We start from the raw sequence: 20,394 nt of genomic DNA on the forward strand, positions 1-20,394 counted from the left end.
TATAGGAGAAAATTGAAATTAGATGAATTAGAACTTAGGAAATTAGAAATGAGGAAATTAGGAATTAAGAAAAATTAGAAAATGAGGAAATTAGGAATTAAGTGAATTAATTAACAATTTTTCATTTATTAATTTAATTCACAAAAGAGGGAGGAATTAGTTAGCCAATTAAATGAACATTTAATTGCAATGAGAAGACTTAGGATAAATAAACTATTTAACCTTGAGGGAAAATGACAAACAAGATTAAATGAATCATAAAACCTTGGAAGATGAATTAGAACTGCAAGGACGACAATTAGGTCTTGATGTAAGATCAATTTGATATCGATTCGATCATGATTTTGATTAACAAAGGACCAATGCTGACAAACGATTTTATTGATAAATGCACCAATTGACAAGGAATAATGACAAATTGATCCAAATTGACATGATTGAGAAGGACGACGATCAATAACAAATTGATCACAAAACAACAAGATTGACAAGTTGATAAGAGATTGACAAGATCGACCAAAATCATGATTAAAGATTGCTATCGACAAGACCTAATTCGAAAGAGAGAAAAATGAGGAATGCAGAAGAAGGACTCGATGCTCGCAAATGATAAAGACCAAGTACGCAACATAGAAGAAATGTTAATGCGATGCAAAAACCTAAAATAAGGCAATGCGCCAATGTTAAAGTATGATTCCGTAAGCGTTGACCATTTTTAGGTGTCTACACTTACTTAACCAAGAAATTAATCTGCTTCCAAGAAAAAATGCTCTACCGATGGTGCTTTTTCTATCATCCAAATCTCCTGCCCAATTTGCATCTGTATATGCACATAATTCAAAGTTTTCATCTCTAGGATACCATAATCCAAGATCTATAGTGCCTTGTAAGTATCAAAAAATCCTTTTTACAGCTGATTCATGATTTTCTCTAGGATTACTCTGAAATCTTGAAACAATACATACTTCATTCATGATATCAGGTCTGGCTTGTGTCAAATAAAGTAAACCTCCTATCATAGATGTGTACCTAGTCGGATTAATAGGTGTGGATTCATCCCTTAGTGATAATTTGTCATTTGTAGTCATAGGTGTGCTACCAGTTTAGAGTTCTCCATCCCAAATTTCTTTAGTAACTCTTTTAAGTACTTGGATTGACTCAATAATATACCTTTATTAGTCTGAGAAATCTGCAATCCTAGAAAGAATTTTATTTCTCCAATCATAGACATTTCAAATTCTTGTTGCATTTCAATAGAAAACTCTTTACATAATCCATCTTCTCCTCCAAAGATTATATCATCAACAAAAACTTCTATAACCAAGATGTCATCATTAGTCACATTGTAATATAAGTTGTTGTCAGCATTACCTTTAGAAAAACCAATTTTCAAAAGATACTTATCCAATCTTGCATACCAAGCTTTTGGAGTTTGCTTCAACCCATACAAAGCTTTCCTTAACCTGCAAACCATATTTTTGTTATCTGTCAAAGAAAATCCATCAGGTTGTTCAATGTAAACTTCTTCTTCAAGATCTCCATTTAGAAATGCACATTTAATATCCATTTGATATACTTTGTTGTTCTTGTGTGCTGCAAAAGCCAAAAATAATCTAACTGCCTCAATTCTAGCTATTGGTGCAAAGGTTTCATTATAATCAATTCCTTCTTTCTGAGAATATCCCTTACACACTAGTCTTGCTTTATTTCTATCACCTTACCATCTTCATTAAGTTTGTTTTTGAATACCCATTTGGTTCCAATCACATTTTTGTCTTTAGGCCAGGGAACTAATGTCCAAGTGTTATTTTTCTCAATTTGCTCTAATTCTTCTTCCATAGCTTTAATCCAGTGTTCATCTTCACGTGCTTCATTAACAGATGATGGTTCAATTTGAGAAATAAGACATACCTCTTCATTTGCCAATATTCCTCTTGTCATAACTCCTTTATACTTGTTTCTATAGATAGGAATTTGGAAAACATCAAAGCAATATAAACATTAGCCTAGCTCAATCATGAAAACTCAATTGCAATGACAAATCCTAATTACATTCAATAGAGATACATGAAAAACAAGACATTCAATTCAAATGCAACCCATCGCAAATGTGAATATCTCCTCCAGAAATCTCCATTGTCCTTCTTTCTCCTTCAAATTAATTTGTTTTGTGGATCTCACCCTCAAGTGCATAAGTATAATATGAAAGAAAGATTGACAAGATGAGATGATAGCATAAGGGTACTAGAAGCGTGATTGATTCGGCCCTATGATTGAAAAAATTCATCCAATTTATAGACAAATTGGAGAAAAGACAAGATTAGCATGACATTGATATTAGAGGCAATTGATTTCAAAAATGGCACAATTGAGTGGAAAGAAGAAGGTTATGACACCTTCTATGTCATGAATTATGACATATTGCCAATGCAAAGGTTAGAGGACTAGAAGCTTATGACATCTTTCTATGCAGGGATTTATGACAATTTATGACAAATTGCTATGCAAGGATTTATGACAAGATTTTGAAATAGAAATAGACATTTAGGAATTTAGGAGAAATTAGAAAATTAAGTTAGAAATAATGACTTGAAAATTAGGAAATTGATGCAAATTAGGTAAATTAATTAATAATTTTTCATTCATTAATTAATTTACAAAAAGAGGAGGAATTAATTAACCAATTAAATAAACATTTAATTGTGACAAGAAGACTTAGGATAGATAAATCATTTAACCTAGAGGGAGAAATGACAAACAAGGTTAAAAGAATAAATCATGAAACCCTAGAAGATGAATTAGAAATGCAAGAATGACAATTAGGTCTTGATGTAGGATCGACTTGATCATGATTCTAACTTGATAAAAGACCAATGTTGATAAGTGATTTGATTGATAAATGCACCAATTGATGAGGAACAATGACAAATTGATCCAAATTGACATGATTAAGAAGGACAATGATCGATGTCAAATCGATCACAAAATGACAAAAATGACAACAATTGATGATAAAATAGATTGTGAAACGACAAGATTGGAAATGACCACGATCGATGACAAATTGATCGCAAGATGACAAGATTGAAAACAACAACAATTGATGACAAATTGATCACATCATGATAAGATTGAAAATGACAACAATCGATGACAAATCAATCGCATGATGACAAGATTGATAGAGGACAAAACCCTAATTCCATCATTGATTAGGATTGATGATGTCCAGAATGATGACAAATAAACATGCACATTGATACGACAGGATAAGATTGACCAAAATCATGACTAAAGATTGTTATCGACAAAACCAAATTTGAAAGTGAGATAACTAAAGAATGTAGAAGAAGGACTCGATGCTCACAAATGATAAAGACCAAGTGTGAATCATAGGAGAAATGTTAATGCGATGCAAAAACCATAAAATAAGGCAATGCGTCAATGTTAAAATATGACTCCGCAAGCGTTGACCATTTTTAGACGTCTACATTTTGCCCCTCTTTGAGACAATGCGAGTTTAAGCGTTGTTTCAAAGAACAATAATGAAAATGCCCCAGACAATAACAATGACATATGCATGCCCCCTCGAGGAATTGGTTGGAAACATCCAGAAAAGAGGCCAATTGATCGATAAGAATAAGAGAAAATGATAGGAGCGAACAGACTGACAATCGAGGATCGGATAGACAAATGACAAGCAATTTAAGGTGCAAAAGACCATGACCAGCATGAAATGGAGAGAGTGCATGTCCATCTATGCACTGACAAAGATCTATAAATGAGACAAAGAGAGTGAAAAGAGCTCATTTGCACTAGCCAAAGAGGAGGATTTGTTGCTCTAGAAAAGGACATGTGTAGAGAGATGGAGAAATTTCCAATGGCAGAGCACCTTGGGGAATGTGTACGCACCTATAGACAACTGGACGACATGGGAGCAGTGGTATGTATCTCAAAAACCCATATTGTCAATTTTATGAATTTGACTTGCTTGCGGGACATTGCGGGGCCCACAGAGAATGCAGAAAGTGACTTTTGCGCCTGTGTGAGCGCATCCTGTGCTTGTGTAGGGTATCATGTGCTTGTGTAGGGTACACAGGCGTAGGACATAGCACATAGGCTTAGTTGTGCACTGGGAACTCAAATTTGGTCAAAAACAGCATGTGAATGATCTGAAAAGGGGGATAAGGGTAGGATAGGTCTAAATAGATTAGAAACACCCTGATTTGGATATGAAACAAGGAAATGCAGCCTGTAGGAGCAAACCCTAAAACTAACAAAATGTGCCCCAATTGTGATGCAGAGTCGACAGTATCCACTGATTACGCGGGAGAATCAACCTAATTGCTTCATGTTACGACATAGACTCAGAAGCACGAACAAAGATACATTAGCAGGACTTGGAATATACTATATCACATTCATGCCCGAGATTAGGGCAAACACAGGACTACTTACCACATTGGCAGAGCGATGGCATTCGGAGACTTCCTCATTCCATCTAGCGACTGGAGAGGTGACTATGACACTAGAGGATGTATGGCGTATCATCTGTATGACCCAGTGACAGGGAGATATGCTTTGTGAAAATTATTTGAGTGCAACGCAGATGATTTGGATATCGTAGAGAGGGAGATTGGCTAGGAGACCATGGCATCAGAGTATGATCGGCGATATGTGGTGATAGCAGTGGTTATAGCATGCCTATTAGCAGGGGATAGATGAGGACATGGATTCCCTATTGGATGGGGAAGAGTGCTAGAGTAGATGGTGACAAAGGGGACTGTGTACGCATGGGGACCATGTGTGCTAGCTATGCTATATTTTCAGTTGCATTAGATAACATATCAGGGAGTTCAGACTTTGAGTTGTGGGGTCACACTGTTATAGGTATGGGCATTTGAGCACATAGCCATATGTTGACCGATTGTAGAGAGACAGGTATTACCACACCGACCATATGTGTACTACTATGGGGGAGCACTGAGACAAGGTCCTTTTGGATACATACTGTATTGGCGACATGAGCTAGACAGATTGAGAGAGTTCACATGGAGGCCATATCTTGATTGCCCTGGATGATTAGATGATAGTGAGGAGATACTTTATTGTAGACAGGGGAGGTACTTGATTGGGCGACCAGTGAATCATCAGAGAGTGATTGAGATGTACCTACTAGAGAGAGTCAGATGATAGTTTGGAGAGAGGAAGGAAGTACCTAGAGGGACTGCACACTTTACCCGATCTTACAAAGAGACGAGTCAATGGGGGAGGATGATTCAGCCACACATAGCCTATGCTAACTTCTCACAGCTACAATAGAGACAGTGGGATTGGAGATCAGATGTGGTGGACACCGAGACAATAGAGGAGTATGAGCGATGGTTTGCATGATGACGGCCAGTGCCATTGAGAGATCTGGATATTCCAGTACCGAGGAGACAGGAGGACTTCCCACTCGCTAGAGAGGAGGGAGATGATGAGGATAGAGATGAGGATGAGGAGGATGAGGGCGGTGATGAGGATGAGGGGGATGATGAGGACAGAGATGATGAGGATGAAGATTATGAGCCAGACTCAACCGATCAGGAATCATTGCAGGATATACCCATAGAGCTGGAGACAGCTAGCATAGAGGAGATGGAGATATGCATAGCTACCATAGCAAGTCAGCATGATCACATTGCGACATTAGAGAGACAAAATGCTATCTTGAGGACAAAGCAGGATCAGTTCAAAGCGGAGATAGCCAGACTTACAGCGGCTCGAGATACAGCAATAGCCCAGGCATAGTGAGAAGAACAAAGAGTCACTAAGTATATTGGGTCAATTAGGGATGCCAGTGCACGTGAGATGGCACAGATGTTGGTAGAGACCAAAAAGGATATATGCCATTGGAGGACACTATATGAGAGTGTAGTTCCACCAGAGCAGAGAGCAACTGCATACCAGGTATGATCGAGGACAGAGAGCAAGCCACGTTCTCAAAGGTCAGTGAGCAGCATGGGGGTGAGTGGACCTATGAGACCACCATAGCTAGGACCTACAATAGGAGGGACATCATTCTTGAGACATGGTAGGGATGAGGAGGACAAAGGGAGCACCTAGTGACAGAGGCACGTGCTCCTTATGACAGACAGTTGACATTATGTAGTGTGATATTATATAGTCAGCCTGTGGGCCATACTTAGGATAAACAGTCCAATTTTGTACTCTGATATTATTTTGATATATGATATGATATGCAGTGATATGATGAGATGCAATGTGTTATGGTTGATGTGTTTACTTTCCATGCATGGATGGCTGATGCACTATTTATTGTGGAACATGTATGCATACATTTTTATGTGTTTTTGATGCATTTATGAAATGGATAAAATTCTTGATATAATGCTTGAGATAATGCAAATTTACTAATCAATGAATGCAGGATGCAGCTTATGTGTTTGGAGATCGGAGCACTAGACCGAACTGACTACCCGAACTGACGAAAGAAATGTTAGTAAGAAGAAATGAGACAGGATAGTTAGAGACGAAGAAAAAATTGCTTTCACGAATGCACTTTGTAGGTGAGAACCTTTATTTAATGTAGCAAAACAGATGCCTAGCATTATGGCATTGAAGGCCAGAGCTGAAACACAACCCTTTTTGCAAAAGACAGACACATCACACACAAGGAATGAGTGAAGCATCCTAGGGTGCATACATCAAGGTTTGAGGTATGTGCGGCACTCACAAAGCAAACGTACTTATCACAGACACCCAATGATATAGTTGCCCTAGTTTGTGAAAAACTTTCCACAAATAGCAAACACCACAAAAAAAAGGGACCATGAACCATCCCGGTCACTCTAAATCACTCAGTGACATCATCGAGCAACATAGGAACATGATCGAAGATAAATCAATAAATGATAAGACTCGCTAATTCCAACAAGTCAAACAAACATCTTGATCTTCATTGTCAAAAGTTGAAAATGTTGATAGGATGGTCATGTTGTCTAGTTTCAGGACATACGGTACCCCATCTAAGATAGGACATAGTCTGGTTTTGAGTATACCACACCCTATATAAGACCCATGATAGTAGTGACAAGGACAAATGATATTGATGTTGATGTTCAATTGAGAAGACAATTGTGATCAGCTTGAATGTCTGGTTTGATTGAAAAAGTTCATCCGTTAACGCATGATTCCATTAAAGCACAATGTGTGATTGTGTGTCATTGGAGGGATGCTCAGTGATCTATCTTATGCACAAAAGGGGATATTTTTTTGTTTTGCTTTTCGAGTTTTTACAATTTTTTTTTTGTGTTCATTTTTTTTCAGGACTTTATTTGATGTTTAGGGATTTTTTCAGGACATTTATTTATTTTTATTTTTTTCTTTAGGGATTATTTCAGGACATTTTTTGATTTTTTTGGATTTTTTAAGGACATTATATGATTTTTTTTGGATTTTTTTAGGACTTTATATGATTTTTAGGGATTGTGCCCCCAGTGTCTAGCAAGGAAAGGAATATGATAGATGAATAAATAGGCTTGCTGAAATGATGGTGGATAGAGGGAAGACAAAGGCCTTTTATTATGGAGACAATACAGATGCAATTTTCAAGGGCTATTGCATGATGGGACAAGAGACTGGATATGACAATGTAAAGCAGTGACATGGCATGAGGGACATGTCAAGAGGTTTTTGAAACCATGTTTAAATTTTGCATCCTTATGTTAGATCAAGATCAAGGAATGAAAAAGAGTGTATGGATAGTGATAAGATATGGATAGGATAAGAAAGACCAAGAATGGGCAAGGGACATGGACGAAAGGTTGGGATAGGCTAAGGGATAGTGGCAGAAAGTTGCAATAAGCTAGGGAATATGGATGAAAGGTTATAATAAGCAAATGGATAAAGACCAAAAGCTATGATGGACTAAAAGATGCAAACAAGATGCATGATGCTCATGAAGATCCTCAGCCTTGTCAAGATCAAAAGTGGAAAAGGGGATATGTGCATGAGGGACAATATGATATGAAGGGTAATGACAGGGGTTCGATAGGATAATGGAACAATGAAGGACAAAAGGATATGATAGGATAAAACCTGTCCCCAAGTACGGTATGCAAGAAGTTCATAGATTATGAATGATGCTTGTTTGCCAGGTTTTCATCATGGTACTTGCCCAAGGTGCCTGTTTGTCAGGTTTTCACCAGTGGACGAATTATTTTTGCTTTACTTTTTTTCTTTTTCTTTTGTCTTTTTATGACTTTTTTTTTTTTCACTTTTTTTTTTTGTATTTTGACTTTTTCAATAGAAGATGGACACATGATAGGGGATGGAAGAAGGACTCAAGCATCTTTTATTTTTTTTGGATAATAGCATTGAAAAAAATGGACCATGACTTTTAAAAGTATGCTCAAAGATGTTGGTAGGATAAGGACATGGAAAAAGAGATGACACTAAGGCAAGGATTTATGCAAAGGGATCAAATGATGGAAAATATGCATTGGATAATGGATAGGGTATTGGAAGAATTGGGCTTGAGTGGATGGAAATGAAGGCAAGATCTACATTGGCACACACCTTGACGGGTGGTGGATTGATGGAGGAAAAATGGATCTTAGATTGTGAGATTTGGATGGAGGAATAGCTTGGGATTTTGGGACATAAGGGCCCAAAATGGATGAAGAAGGTGGTGAAGAAATAGAATTGGAAGGTTTGGATGGAGGAATAGCAATTTTAGATGCCAATTTTGATGTTTCTTTAGGCTTTTGTGCTTCAAGGAGTTGCTTAGGGATCCACATGGTTTTTGATTTTTCATGCTTTTGTGGTTCCTTGGAGTGCATTGCTTGCACAAGGGATTTAGGAACCCATATATATTTTGAATTTGCTTTATTTTTCTCAGTGGACCTTTGTGGCCTTTTGAATATTTCTTTTTCTTTATAGATCATATTGTTCTTTGTTTGGACATGTCGATTATATTGGACATGTTGATCCTTGAATACATGTGGATTGCTAGACTTATGACTTTTATGCTTGGCATCTAAATTGCTTGGAAGGGGAAAGGAATGCATGGATGGATATGAATGAAATGGAGTTCTTTTGGATTGATGAAATTTACTCAAGGATGTGTGCTTTTTCTAACCTTACATAGAGGAGGAAGGGATATAAGGACCTAAGATGGATGGAAGGTATGATGGGGAAGGGATATGTTTGGATTTTGATGGAGGCATACCAACGTCTTGAGAGTGAGTTGTGTAGACATGACCCTTAAGATCTTCTTTAACATGAAGGGGTTCTTTCTTATGGAGATCTACTCCTTTGCCTTTATGAATATCTTGACTTGTAGGATACTCTTTTCTTTGGGAAGAAGATGCGAGTCCATTATGAGGTGGATATGATATGAGAGAAATAATGAGATCTTGAAGTGGATCGAATTGCACCAAAGTGGAAGAACCCATTATGTATGTCGAGGGTTCATGAACATCTTGCACTGACACGTTAGAATCATGAGGGGGATTAGGATCATGAGGGGGACTAGGATTGTGTAGTGGACATGGTTCAATGGCAGGCTCTTCAAAAGATGGAATGGGAGAAATAATGGGATCATCAAAAGAAATGAGATCTTGGAGTGTATATGGAGTGTTAAGAAAAGGATCTTGTGGAGGATTTAAAGGAATAATTTGATCTTGACAAGGAGGAAGATCATTGGAATCCTCTTTAAAGTTTCTTTGCTCTTGACTTTTAATGGGATCATCGGAAAGGATGGAAGGAATATCTGGAATGTCAATGGGATTTGAAAGGACATTTTTTTCATGGAATGGAATGGGATCATTTGGGATTGGATGGACTAGGATATCTTCATCTTGCTCTGGGAATGGAGTGTCAATAGGACTTTGGATAGGATGGACAAGAATAGGGGAATTGTCATGAGTGTCTGGGGAAATGGGGTCCAGGTCAATAATTGGATGGGATGATAAGGTTTCAGGATCTTGATCTTGATCTGTTTCAAGACACGTTTCTTCGTGCTCTAAATTATCCTCTTGAAATGAGGTTGGACTTTGGATATGCATGGGGGATTCTGACAAGGGATCAATGCTTTAGGATGAAGGAAATGTACTTTGAACATTTGTGATGGATTCTAGCAAGGAATCAATGCTTTAACATGAGGAAGAGGGACTTCAAATGGGATCCTCTAAAATAGGTAATGGCAATAAAGTGCATGGTGGCATTGGGTCTTGTATTTCTAAAACATGACAAGGATGTGCATCATGAATTGGATTATCTTGGCAATCAATTATGGATAGCTCTTGGATAATTGCATCCTTGGGTGTATTATTTGATGAGGACAATATGGAAGGTTCTTGGAAAACTTCTAAAGGTGTAGGGATAGATTCCACTGGAGAGTCAATTTGTTTGCGGGGGGATGAGGCATTGCTAGACATAATTGTATTATCTTGATCTTCCTCAAAGAACTCACTGGGTAATTTCCTTAAGATCATTGCTATAAAGCCGCCTTTCTTTCGAGGTTTTGACATGGTTGTATCTGGAATTTGAACTTGTTTGGCAAGAATTTGGTCTTGGTTTGATGTCATGTTTTGATTTTGAACTAGATGTTGATCAAATTGGTTTGACATGTTCAAAATTTGGCTTGGTGCATGTTGCAAGTTTTGTTTGTGAATTTGTGATTGTGGTTGTTGACATTGATATGTTGATTGAACTTGTTGATATTCCACCATTGGTTGAACCATTTGTTGACATTGTATAGTTGGTTGGACATATTGTTGAAATTGGACCATTGGTTGTATTGGTTGTATATGTTGGACCATTGGCTGTGTCTATTGGAAATGTTGAACAACTAGTTGAACCATTGGTTGTGATGGTTGAAAATGTGATTGATAGTAAACACCTTCTTGTTCTTGTTGTGGAGGCACATAATGTTGAAATTGTTTCATCATCTCTATTTGTGAGAGGAGAGTTGGTATGTCTAATCATTCAAAAAGAGATCTTACATCAATTGGCTCAATCTTTGGATTTCAACCTGGAAATTTTTGAAACATTTTGGACATTTGTGATCTGTTCTTCTCAATGTTTTTCACTCTTTGTTCTAAAATCTCATTTTCTTGAGCTAGTTTCTCCTCTAGTTTTTGTATTTGGACATTTACATCATCATGATAAGTTTGATCCAAGTTCTGAGACATGTAGAGATTGGATTGACATGATTGATTGCTCAATTGTGATGACATGGCTTTGTAAGAAGGTTGAGACCTCATTTCAACAAAAATGTCACTATGCAATGCAACTAATGGGATTGACAAATGCAACCTAAAGGATGACAATGCAAATTAATGTTCTTTTTGTTTTTCAAGATTTTGACAAACTCATGAATGCAATTCTAAAAATGAGACCCTTAGGAAATTGAAATGATGTCTAGACCTCAAAGGACAAAAGGACCAAGTGACAAAAGGACAAAATGAAAATGTCTCCCCTATATGCTTGGATACTAAGCTAGGTTTGACCAAATGACATTGATGACAAAAAGACAAAATTTTGATAAGGTTTAGACTTCCTAACAATAACTTAGGGTTTATCAAAGATTTGGATTACTCAAGTATGACAAAACCTAGTTTTGACACTATATGCCAAGGGACAATTACTATGCAAATGACCCTAATATGATATGATAATGACCTAAGCTTAATGAAGAGACCTAGGGTATGCAAATGTGACCTAATGTTATGAGGACAAAGATGCAAATGCAAATGTATGACAATGTCAACCTAAGACAAAACCTAAGCTTGAATTATGAAATGGTATTACTCTAATGCAAGAGGACACATGCAAATGGATGACCCTTATTGATATGCAAAGGAGTATGACCTAGGTGAAACCTAACCTTGGTAGTTGATAATGAATTTGCAAAATGCAAACCTAGGATGAACCTAAATCTAAGTGACATGAATGTTGAGACAAGATTTTCAAAAATGTTTGACAACCATGTTTGAAGGTGTTTTGAACTTTGTTGAATGAAATACTCTTGTATTTAACCTTGTTTTGAATCAATTTGTCTTGTTTTTGAAATGAGACACAACTCAACTTTTGACAAGCAAAGAAGACAAGATATTTTAACTTAGACTCAAGACAATCATGCTCATTCACACATTTCTTATGGTAGGTAAGGACAGTAGGTACTTGAGAGGTAGACTCATTATGAGATTCAAGGAGAATACATAGATGCTTGACCCCACGGGCTTCCCTCCACGACACTCACTTCTTAGGGTAGCCAAGCATCAGTCCCCATGGAAATATCCCCATGGAAAACTTAGTATATCTTCCAAGTATCCGAACTCCTCCTTCTCAAGCAACTAGAAGGATTCTTGGCCTCTAAATAAAAGGTGTTTAATAAGGATTTCTGTTAAGCGCTACTCCTTGGTGTCACGCAAGCATGATTGAGACACAGGCCCACCAAGATACCAAACAAATGTAGTCACGCAAGCATGATTTAGACCATGAGGCCCTACTTAGATGTTGATATGAGAAAGAGTCCAAGGTTCATCACTTCCCAAGTAACTACAATTCTCACGTAACCCTTCCTTCAAAGCTTTCACCCATTAGGTATTTATTTATAGTGAGTTAGAATGCCAAGGTACTCTGGCTGTGCTCACTTTGGGTCATTCCCTTCTCACTATTGTCACTTGCTTCCAAAAGAAAGCAAATGGTTGGGAAGGTAGGCCCTCTAAAGGTAACAAACAATCCAAGACATGAGAATGGTATCAAAGATCTGGATTTCTGATCACCCTAAGAAGGATGAGAGCATACTCTCCTACTCCAATGTCAAACTCGACAATCAAAGAAAACACATGTTCATTCCATCATACTTAGCAATCATACTAGGTGCCTAATTATGAATTGCAAACACAAAGTTTGGTTGGAATATAAGGCAACCTGCAAAATCACTAGTTAGGAGTTTGATTTGCTTGGTCTTTGACTAGCGAACCTGCATAAGATCTGTTAGTAGTTTCATTTTTGTCTTCGCCATGCGTAATGCCAAGGTGCTGCACAGAGAATCAGTACCAAAGAAAACTAGAATACCAGAACAGAATGCAAAACAAAGTAATTTGCAAGTGAAAACACTGATTTTTACCTCTGTTTCTAGCCTTACATAGGTGCAGAATGTCTTGACACAGGCACAAAATGAATTGACATAGGCGCAAAATGCATTGACACAGGCGCAGAATCAATTGACATAGGTGCAGATCCCTTTGACATAGGTGCAGAAGTCCTTGACATAGGTGTAGATCCCTTGACACAAGCGCAAATTCCTCCTACATAGGCGCAAAAGTGCCCAGAAAGCCCTGAATTGCCCTGTTTCTTGGGTTTTTCACCTGCAAATCAGCTCGAAGGCACTCAAAACATAGTTAAGGGGGTTAAGTTTCACATCGGGTTCACCAAGAAATGTAGATAGGAATTTGGAAAACATCAAAGCAATATAAACATTAGCCTAGCTCAATCACGAAAACTCAATTGCAATGACAAATCCTAATTACATTCAATAGAGATACATGAAAAACAAGACATTCAATTCAAATGCAAACCATCACAAATGTGAATATCTCCTCCAGAAATCTCCATTGTCCTTCTTTCTCCTTCAAATTACTTTGTTTTATGGATCTCACCTTCAAGTGCATAAGTATAATATGAAAGAAAGATTGACAAGACTAGACGATAGCATAAGGGTACTAGAAGCATGATTGATTCGGCCCTTTGATTGAAGAAATTCATCCAATTTATAGACAAATTGGATAAAAGACAAGATTAGCATGACATTGATATTAGAGGCAATTGATTTCAAAAATGGCACAATTGAGTGGAAAGAAGAAGGTTATGACACCTTCTATGTCATGAATTATGACATATTGCCAATGCAAAGGTTAGAGGACTAGAAGCTTATGACATCTTGCTATGCAAGGACTTATGACAATTTATGACAAATTGCAATGCAAGGATTTATGACAAGATTTTTAAATAGAAATAGACATTTAGGAATTTAGGAGAAATTAGAAAATTAAGTTAGAAATAATGACTTGGAAATTAGGAAATTGATGCAAATTAGGTAAATTAATTAATAATTTTTCATTCATTAATTAATTTACAAAAAGAGGAGGAATTAATTAACCAATTAAATAAACATTTAATTGTGACAAGAAGACTTAGGATAGATAAATCATTTAACCTAGAGGGAGAAATGACAAACAAGGTTAAATGAATAAATCATGAAACCCTAGAAGATGAATTATAAATGCAAGAACGACAATTAGGTCTTGATGTAGGATCGACTTGATCATGATTCTGACTTGATAAAAGACCAATGTTGATAAGTGATTTGATTGATAAATGCACCAATTAACTAGGAACAATGACAAATTGATCCAAATTGACATGATTGAGAAGGACAACGATCGATGTCAAATCGATCGCAAAATGACAAAAATGACAATGATCAATGATAAAATAGATTGCAAAACGACAAGATTGGAAATGACCACGATCGATGACAAATCGATCGCAAGATGACAAGATTGAAAATGACAACGATTGATGACAAATCGATCACATGATGATAAGATTGAAAATGACAACAATCAATGACAAATCAATCGCATGATGACAAGATTGATAAGAGGACAAAACCCTAATTCCATCATCGATTAGGATTGACGATGTCTAGAATGATGACAAATAAACATGCACATTGATACGACAGGATCAGATTGACCAAAATCATGACTGAAGATTGTTATCGACGAGACCAAATTTGAAAGTGAGATAACTGAAGAATGCAGAAGAAGGACTCGATGCTCGCAAATGATAAAGACCAAGTGCAAATCATAGGAGAAATGTTAATGCGATGCAAAAACCCTAAAATAAGGCAATGCGTCAATGTTAAAATATGACTCCGCAAGCGTTGACCATTTTTAGACATCTACAGTTTCCAATTATCTGATCTTCAGAATGATTCAGTCTTACATACCTAGGTGTCTTTGTTTGTTGTTGTTCCTTAGTTATAGTGGATTTTTTCAGATGATATCGGGGTAACTAGATCTTCATTTTGTACCGGTGGGTTTAGTGTAGGTTCATTTGTTAGAATTTCTATTGCCGGTTTAGAGTCTATATACCTTGAAGTTCCTATGAATTGTTCATCAATCTTCACATTTGTACTTTCAACAATTTTCTACAATTTTTTGTTAAAACATCTATATTCCTTACTCTTAGATGAATAACCAAGAAATATTCCTTCATCACTTCTAGAATCAAATTCACCAATATACTCATCTCTTTTGATATAACATTTGTTTCCAAATATTCTAAAATATTTAAGAGTAGGAGTAATACCAAACCATAGTTCATGAGGGGTCTTACTGGTTTCACCTTTGATGTGAACTTTGTTGAATGTATAGACCGCTGTACTTACTGCTTCTCTCCAATATACATGTGGTAGGTTTGCTTCTAGTAACATACTTTTGGCTGCATCCAAGATAGTTATGTTTTTCCTTTCAGCAACTCCATTCTATTGTGGTGTCCGAGGTGCTGATAGCTATCTTTTGATTTCATTCATTTCACAAAATGTATTAAATTCCTTAGATGTAAATTCTCCTCCTTGATCTGATCTTAAACATTTGATTTTCTTACTAATTTCATTATCTACCATTGCTTTGAATAGTTTGAACTTCCCAAGTGCTTCTGATTTTTCTTTGAGAAAAGTAACCCAACACATTCTAGAATAGTCATCAATGATTAGCATGAAATATCTATCACCTTGTAAACTTTTAGTCCTAGCTTGACCACATAAATCAGTATGAATTAAGTCAAGAGCATTATTGGATTTTTTTGGAATACTTTTGAAAGTAGCTCTAACTTTCTTTCCAAATTGACATTCCTTACATACCAAATTGTGAGGATTAATAATCTTAGGTAAATCTCTAACTGCCTGAGTAGTACTGATTTTTACCATGCAATCAAAATTTACATGACAGAGTCTCTTATGCCATAGCCAACTTTCATCAATATGTGCAATCAAGAATGTATTTTCACTATTATTTAAATGAAAGATATTACCTCTAGTTTGATTACCGGTTGCAATTTCCAAACTAGTTCTATTCATGATTTTGCATTTTCCATTTTTGAATTGTAACTAAAATCCTTTCTCAATTAATTGACCAACACTCAAGAGATTATGCTTTAAGCCTTCAACATAGTAGACATTATCAGTATTATTCTTACCATCAAGAGATATTGTACCTTTACCTTTGATCAAACAAGCTTTATCATCTCCAAATCTTACTAGACCTCCATTATATTCCTAAAAAGTCAAGAATTTATTTTTATCACCAATCATATAATGTGAGCATCCTAAATCAATGATCCATTCATCCTTAACTTCAACTTTAGCTACCAAGGCCTATTCTACCAGTTGAGTAGTAGGTGTCAGTTGATCTTCTATTATAGCAACAAAAACCCATCCATTGTTTGTGGGATCCTCATCAGAATCATCAGTTACTCCTTCATCAGCAAGATAACAAGATTTGTCTTTATTCTTCTTAAATCTGTATCTCTGATATTTAGGGTTAGGCTTGTATGTTCTTCTAGCTTCTTCTATTAGTCTAGCATGTCTATCAGGGCATCTTGAAGCCATACGACCAATCATATTACAATTAAAACATTTAAAAGGTGCTTTACCTTCATACTTACTTCCAATTGGACCTTTAGACATTTTTCTTGCAAATAGTGCTTCAAGTTCTTCATTTTCTTTCCTACTTTCTTCAAGTTCTCTTGCATAAAAGGCTTTCCATTCAGACTTGTCAAATGATGGTGCAGATGATATAGATGCTTTAAAAGCTAAATCTGTCTTTATAGTAGCAACATGACCAAATTCTTCAATTTCAAAAGCTGAAAGTTTTCCAATCAATGTATCCCTAATTACTGATGTATTAGGCATTGTTCTTAACTCATTTATAGCAGTAACTTTCATTTTATATGCCAGTATAAATCCTCTTAAAACTTTTGAAACAATTTCATCTTCACTTAAAGTTCCTCCACAACATTTAATACCTAAAATAATTTCATTTACTCTTTCCATAAAAGCAGAAATCCTTTCGTCTTCTTCCATTTTCAAATTTTCATACCTGACCCGGAAGCTTTCAAGTTTTGCAATTTTGACTATGGAATCTCCTTCATTCAGTGTTTCCAAGTGATCCCAAATAGCTTTAGTTGTAGACCTATCTGATAATCCCATGATTTGTTGATCTGATAATGTGCTCAAAAGTGCTTCTCTTGCTTTGCATTCATTTTCCTCATCTTTAGTCAAGTTAGGTGGATTAGGCTGACTCTGAGTAGGAGCAGTATAGCCATTCTTTGTAACATCCTAGATGTCCTTTCCAATGCAATTTAAATGTGTCTCCATTTTGATCTTCCATATGCCATAGTTGGTTCCATCAAGTTTAGGACTGTCCTTCCTAAAATAGTTAGTAGACATTGGATCTCCTCAAGCTATTAAACTTCTGCAAAAGAGGACTAAGCTCTGATACCAATTGTTAGGTCCCAGAGACAACTGAGATGGGGGGGTGAATCAGTTATCAAATAAATTCAAACAAAAAACAATTTAACTAACTCAATGCTTAATACTGATAAACCAGTCTTTTATGTCGGTAGATAGTTATATCAGTTAATTACAATACCAGTAAGGATTAATGCATGAAACAAAAAGACAAAGTCATCCACAACACATAACACCAATATTTGTACATGGAAACCCTGTAAGGGGAAAAAACACGGTGGGAAACCTTACCCACAATCAGATGATACTACGGCAGATAGTAAGTGTATACAAATTGGGTCTGCACATGCAGAAAGGCCAAGCGCCTAGAGCTCACTGCTCAAACACAAAATAGGAGTCACACTGACTATAATTGGATGGTTAAATCCAATAAGGATGTACTGCTCAAATTAGCATCTTTCTATGCTAGATTCAGTAGCAGTGTAGTTCTGATTGTCTTCACAAAAACCCTCCTTCAACCTTCAAATGATGTCTGTGTGTATAGCTCTACTTGTTCTTGCATAAACCTTCACACAATCCCTTTTTCGCATTCCACATTCGATCTTACAAATAAGATCTTACATTTATACCATAACCTAAGACCAATTTTAGTAGGTCAGCTCTAAAGGATATTACAATAAAATCAATTTATAATTAAAACAATATCCGATGCAATAACCAATTCAACAAGTCGGCTTGATGCATTTACAATAATAATAAAACATCTCCATAGTGTGTCGTGTTGATCTAGAAAAAAGATAAACCTGTCGATGTGTAACTTGGACCTATTTGCTGGTAATAGTAAATATGCAAATACGAATATACCAATAAACAAATCTTCAAGATAGAGTGTCCAAACAATGTCTTCGACATAACCAAGTATTTTCCTTGTCATTCCAAGTGCCGGTGAACATTATATCCTGCCATTGTATCAGATACCAGTGACTATGCATAAGTCATTTTCTTTGCCAGTGAATGTTGTTGATTCTCGAAAGTGCCAAAGTTGATAAGTGTTTAGTAGGTGTTGACATCAATGACAAAACCATACCAAAATACCAAAACCGTTACCCTAGATCTCATAGATTTTTGAAATGCATTTAAAGTACCCCCATACCTTATCATCTCTTTTGCTTCCTAATGTAGCAATTGCCTATTTCAATTGTCTTCCTACCAGAATGTCAAAAGCCTATTGCCTCTTACCAGAAACGGGTGTATCATTCGGAAAATATAACATTATGAAAACTAACAAGTTCCCATATTGGAAAGTACCCTTCTTCTCACCCTTAATCTTCCCTAAGTTTATTAACAACTCATCAAGTATCCAACCACATAGATCTAACTTTACATTATCTCTCATCATTTTGTATGCAGCCAAAATGAATGAATTGGAAACAGAATTCAGTTGGTCTTAGTGAGTTACCTTATATCTGATAATCATGCTACCAAATTTTATTTTCATGTCGGTGATAGTACTCACTTTCATGGATCTTTTGTCAGATGTAGCACCGGTGATCTTCCTCATGAAATCATTTGAAACTTTCTTGTTTGGATGTTGCCCTACCATTGGCAAGCCAATAATTGCTCGGATGGCTTCCTTGGTAATTTTGTAAGGTCTGTTCAGCCATATGAATTCCCCGTGTACTTGGCTTAGTACATATCTGATTATCTCATCCTCAAACTCTGAAATATCTAGAATGTCTATAAACCTTAGGTCTTCAATATTTTTATATATCGGTTTGATCTTTCTAGATTCTCCCATTAGCTCACTCATATGCATTCCCTTAACTTTTTGAAGTTCCCAAGTCCTCGATATGATAGTGAATATATGCCCTAACATCCTCTACATACACAACTCCCTCCAGAACGCGATAAAATACTCCAACCAAATCTTCCAGGGTAGCCACATGTGGATACCATTTGAAAATTGGCTTGGGGCTATCCTTGACCTCTACGACAGTTGGGTTTGCAACAAAAACATGAATAGAAGATGATCCCACTTCCATGTTTAAAGACAAATACCTTTTGATTGCTCTCAGTGAAAACCTTCAAAAAACTCTTCCAAACATTGGTGAAATCGCTCTAGAAGAAATTTGATTGCCTCTGAATAGCCTCTGATGGCACTTAGTCACTCTGAATCGCTTTGAAATTGCTTTGAATGTAGGGTGATTAACAATAAAGTGTATTCAACCTTTTAACCTTTGAGAAAACCCCTAATCTTCCATTGACATAAATGACTACCGGTGAAAGATATCGGATCTCGCTTAGAACATATCCATATCAGATAATCCTCTCCAATATCTGGAACATCTTCTAGAACCTCTTCTCAGGTCATATGCAACATCTTCATGAATTTTGCCTACCCCTAAGGCATCTACCTTAGTTACCGGATGAGCTTCCTGTCGGTATAGGAGTAGCCTCTTCTGCCAGATAAGTAACTAGGACATTCCCATCTGATGATTTTTCTTCAGTCTTCCTAACCCATCTCTGAGTATTATCTTGCCAGATTTCACTAACCTTTTCTTTTCCCTTTTCATTTGATCCTCCATTACTAATCGATGGATTTCTACTTCTACAAAACTTAGCAATATGTCCAACTTCATTACATGCATAACATGTAACATTATTCTTCTGGATTGCTTTGCTAAAACCAGCAAAATTTCCTGACCTGCACTAATTAGCCATATGTCCAAATATTCCACAAGCATATAATTTTACATTCATTCTACAATCTTCTATCTTATGACCAACCTTATTGCATTTAGAATATTTACCGGAAGCAGAACCAAGGTTTTGATTTGCTT

This window comes from Cryptomeria japonica, chromosome 5, assembly GCF_030272615.1.
Source record: "Cryptomeria japonica chromosome 5, Sugi_1.0, whole genome shotgun sequence".
Taxonomy (NCBI): Eukaryota; Viridiplantae; Streptophyta; class Pinopsida; order Cupressales; family Cupressaceae; genus Cryptomeria; species Cryptomeria japonica.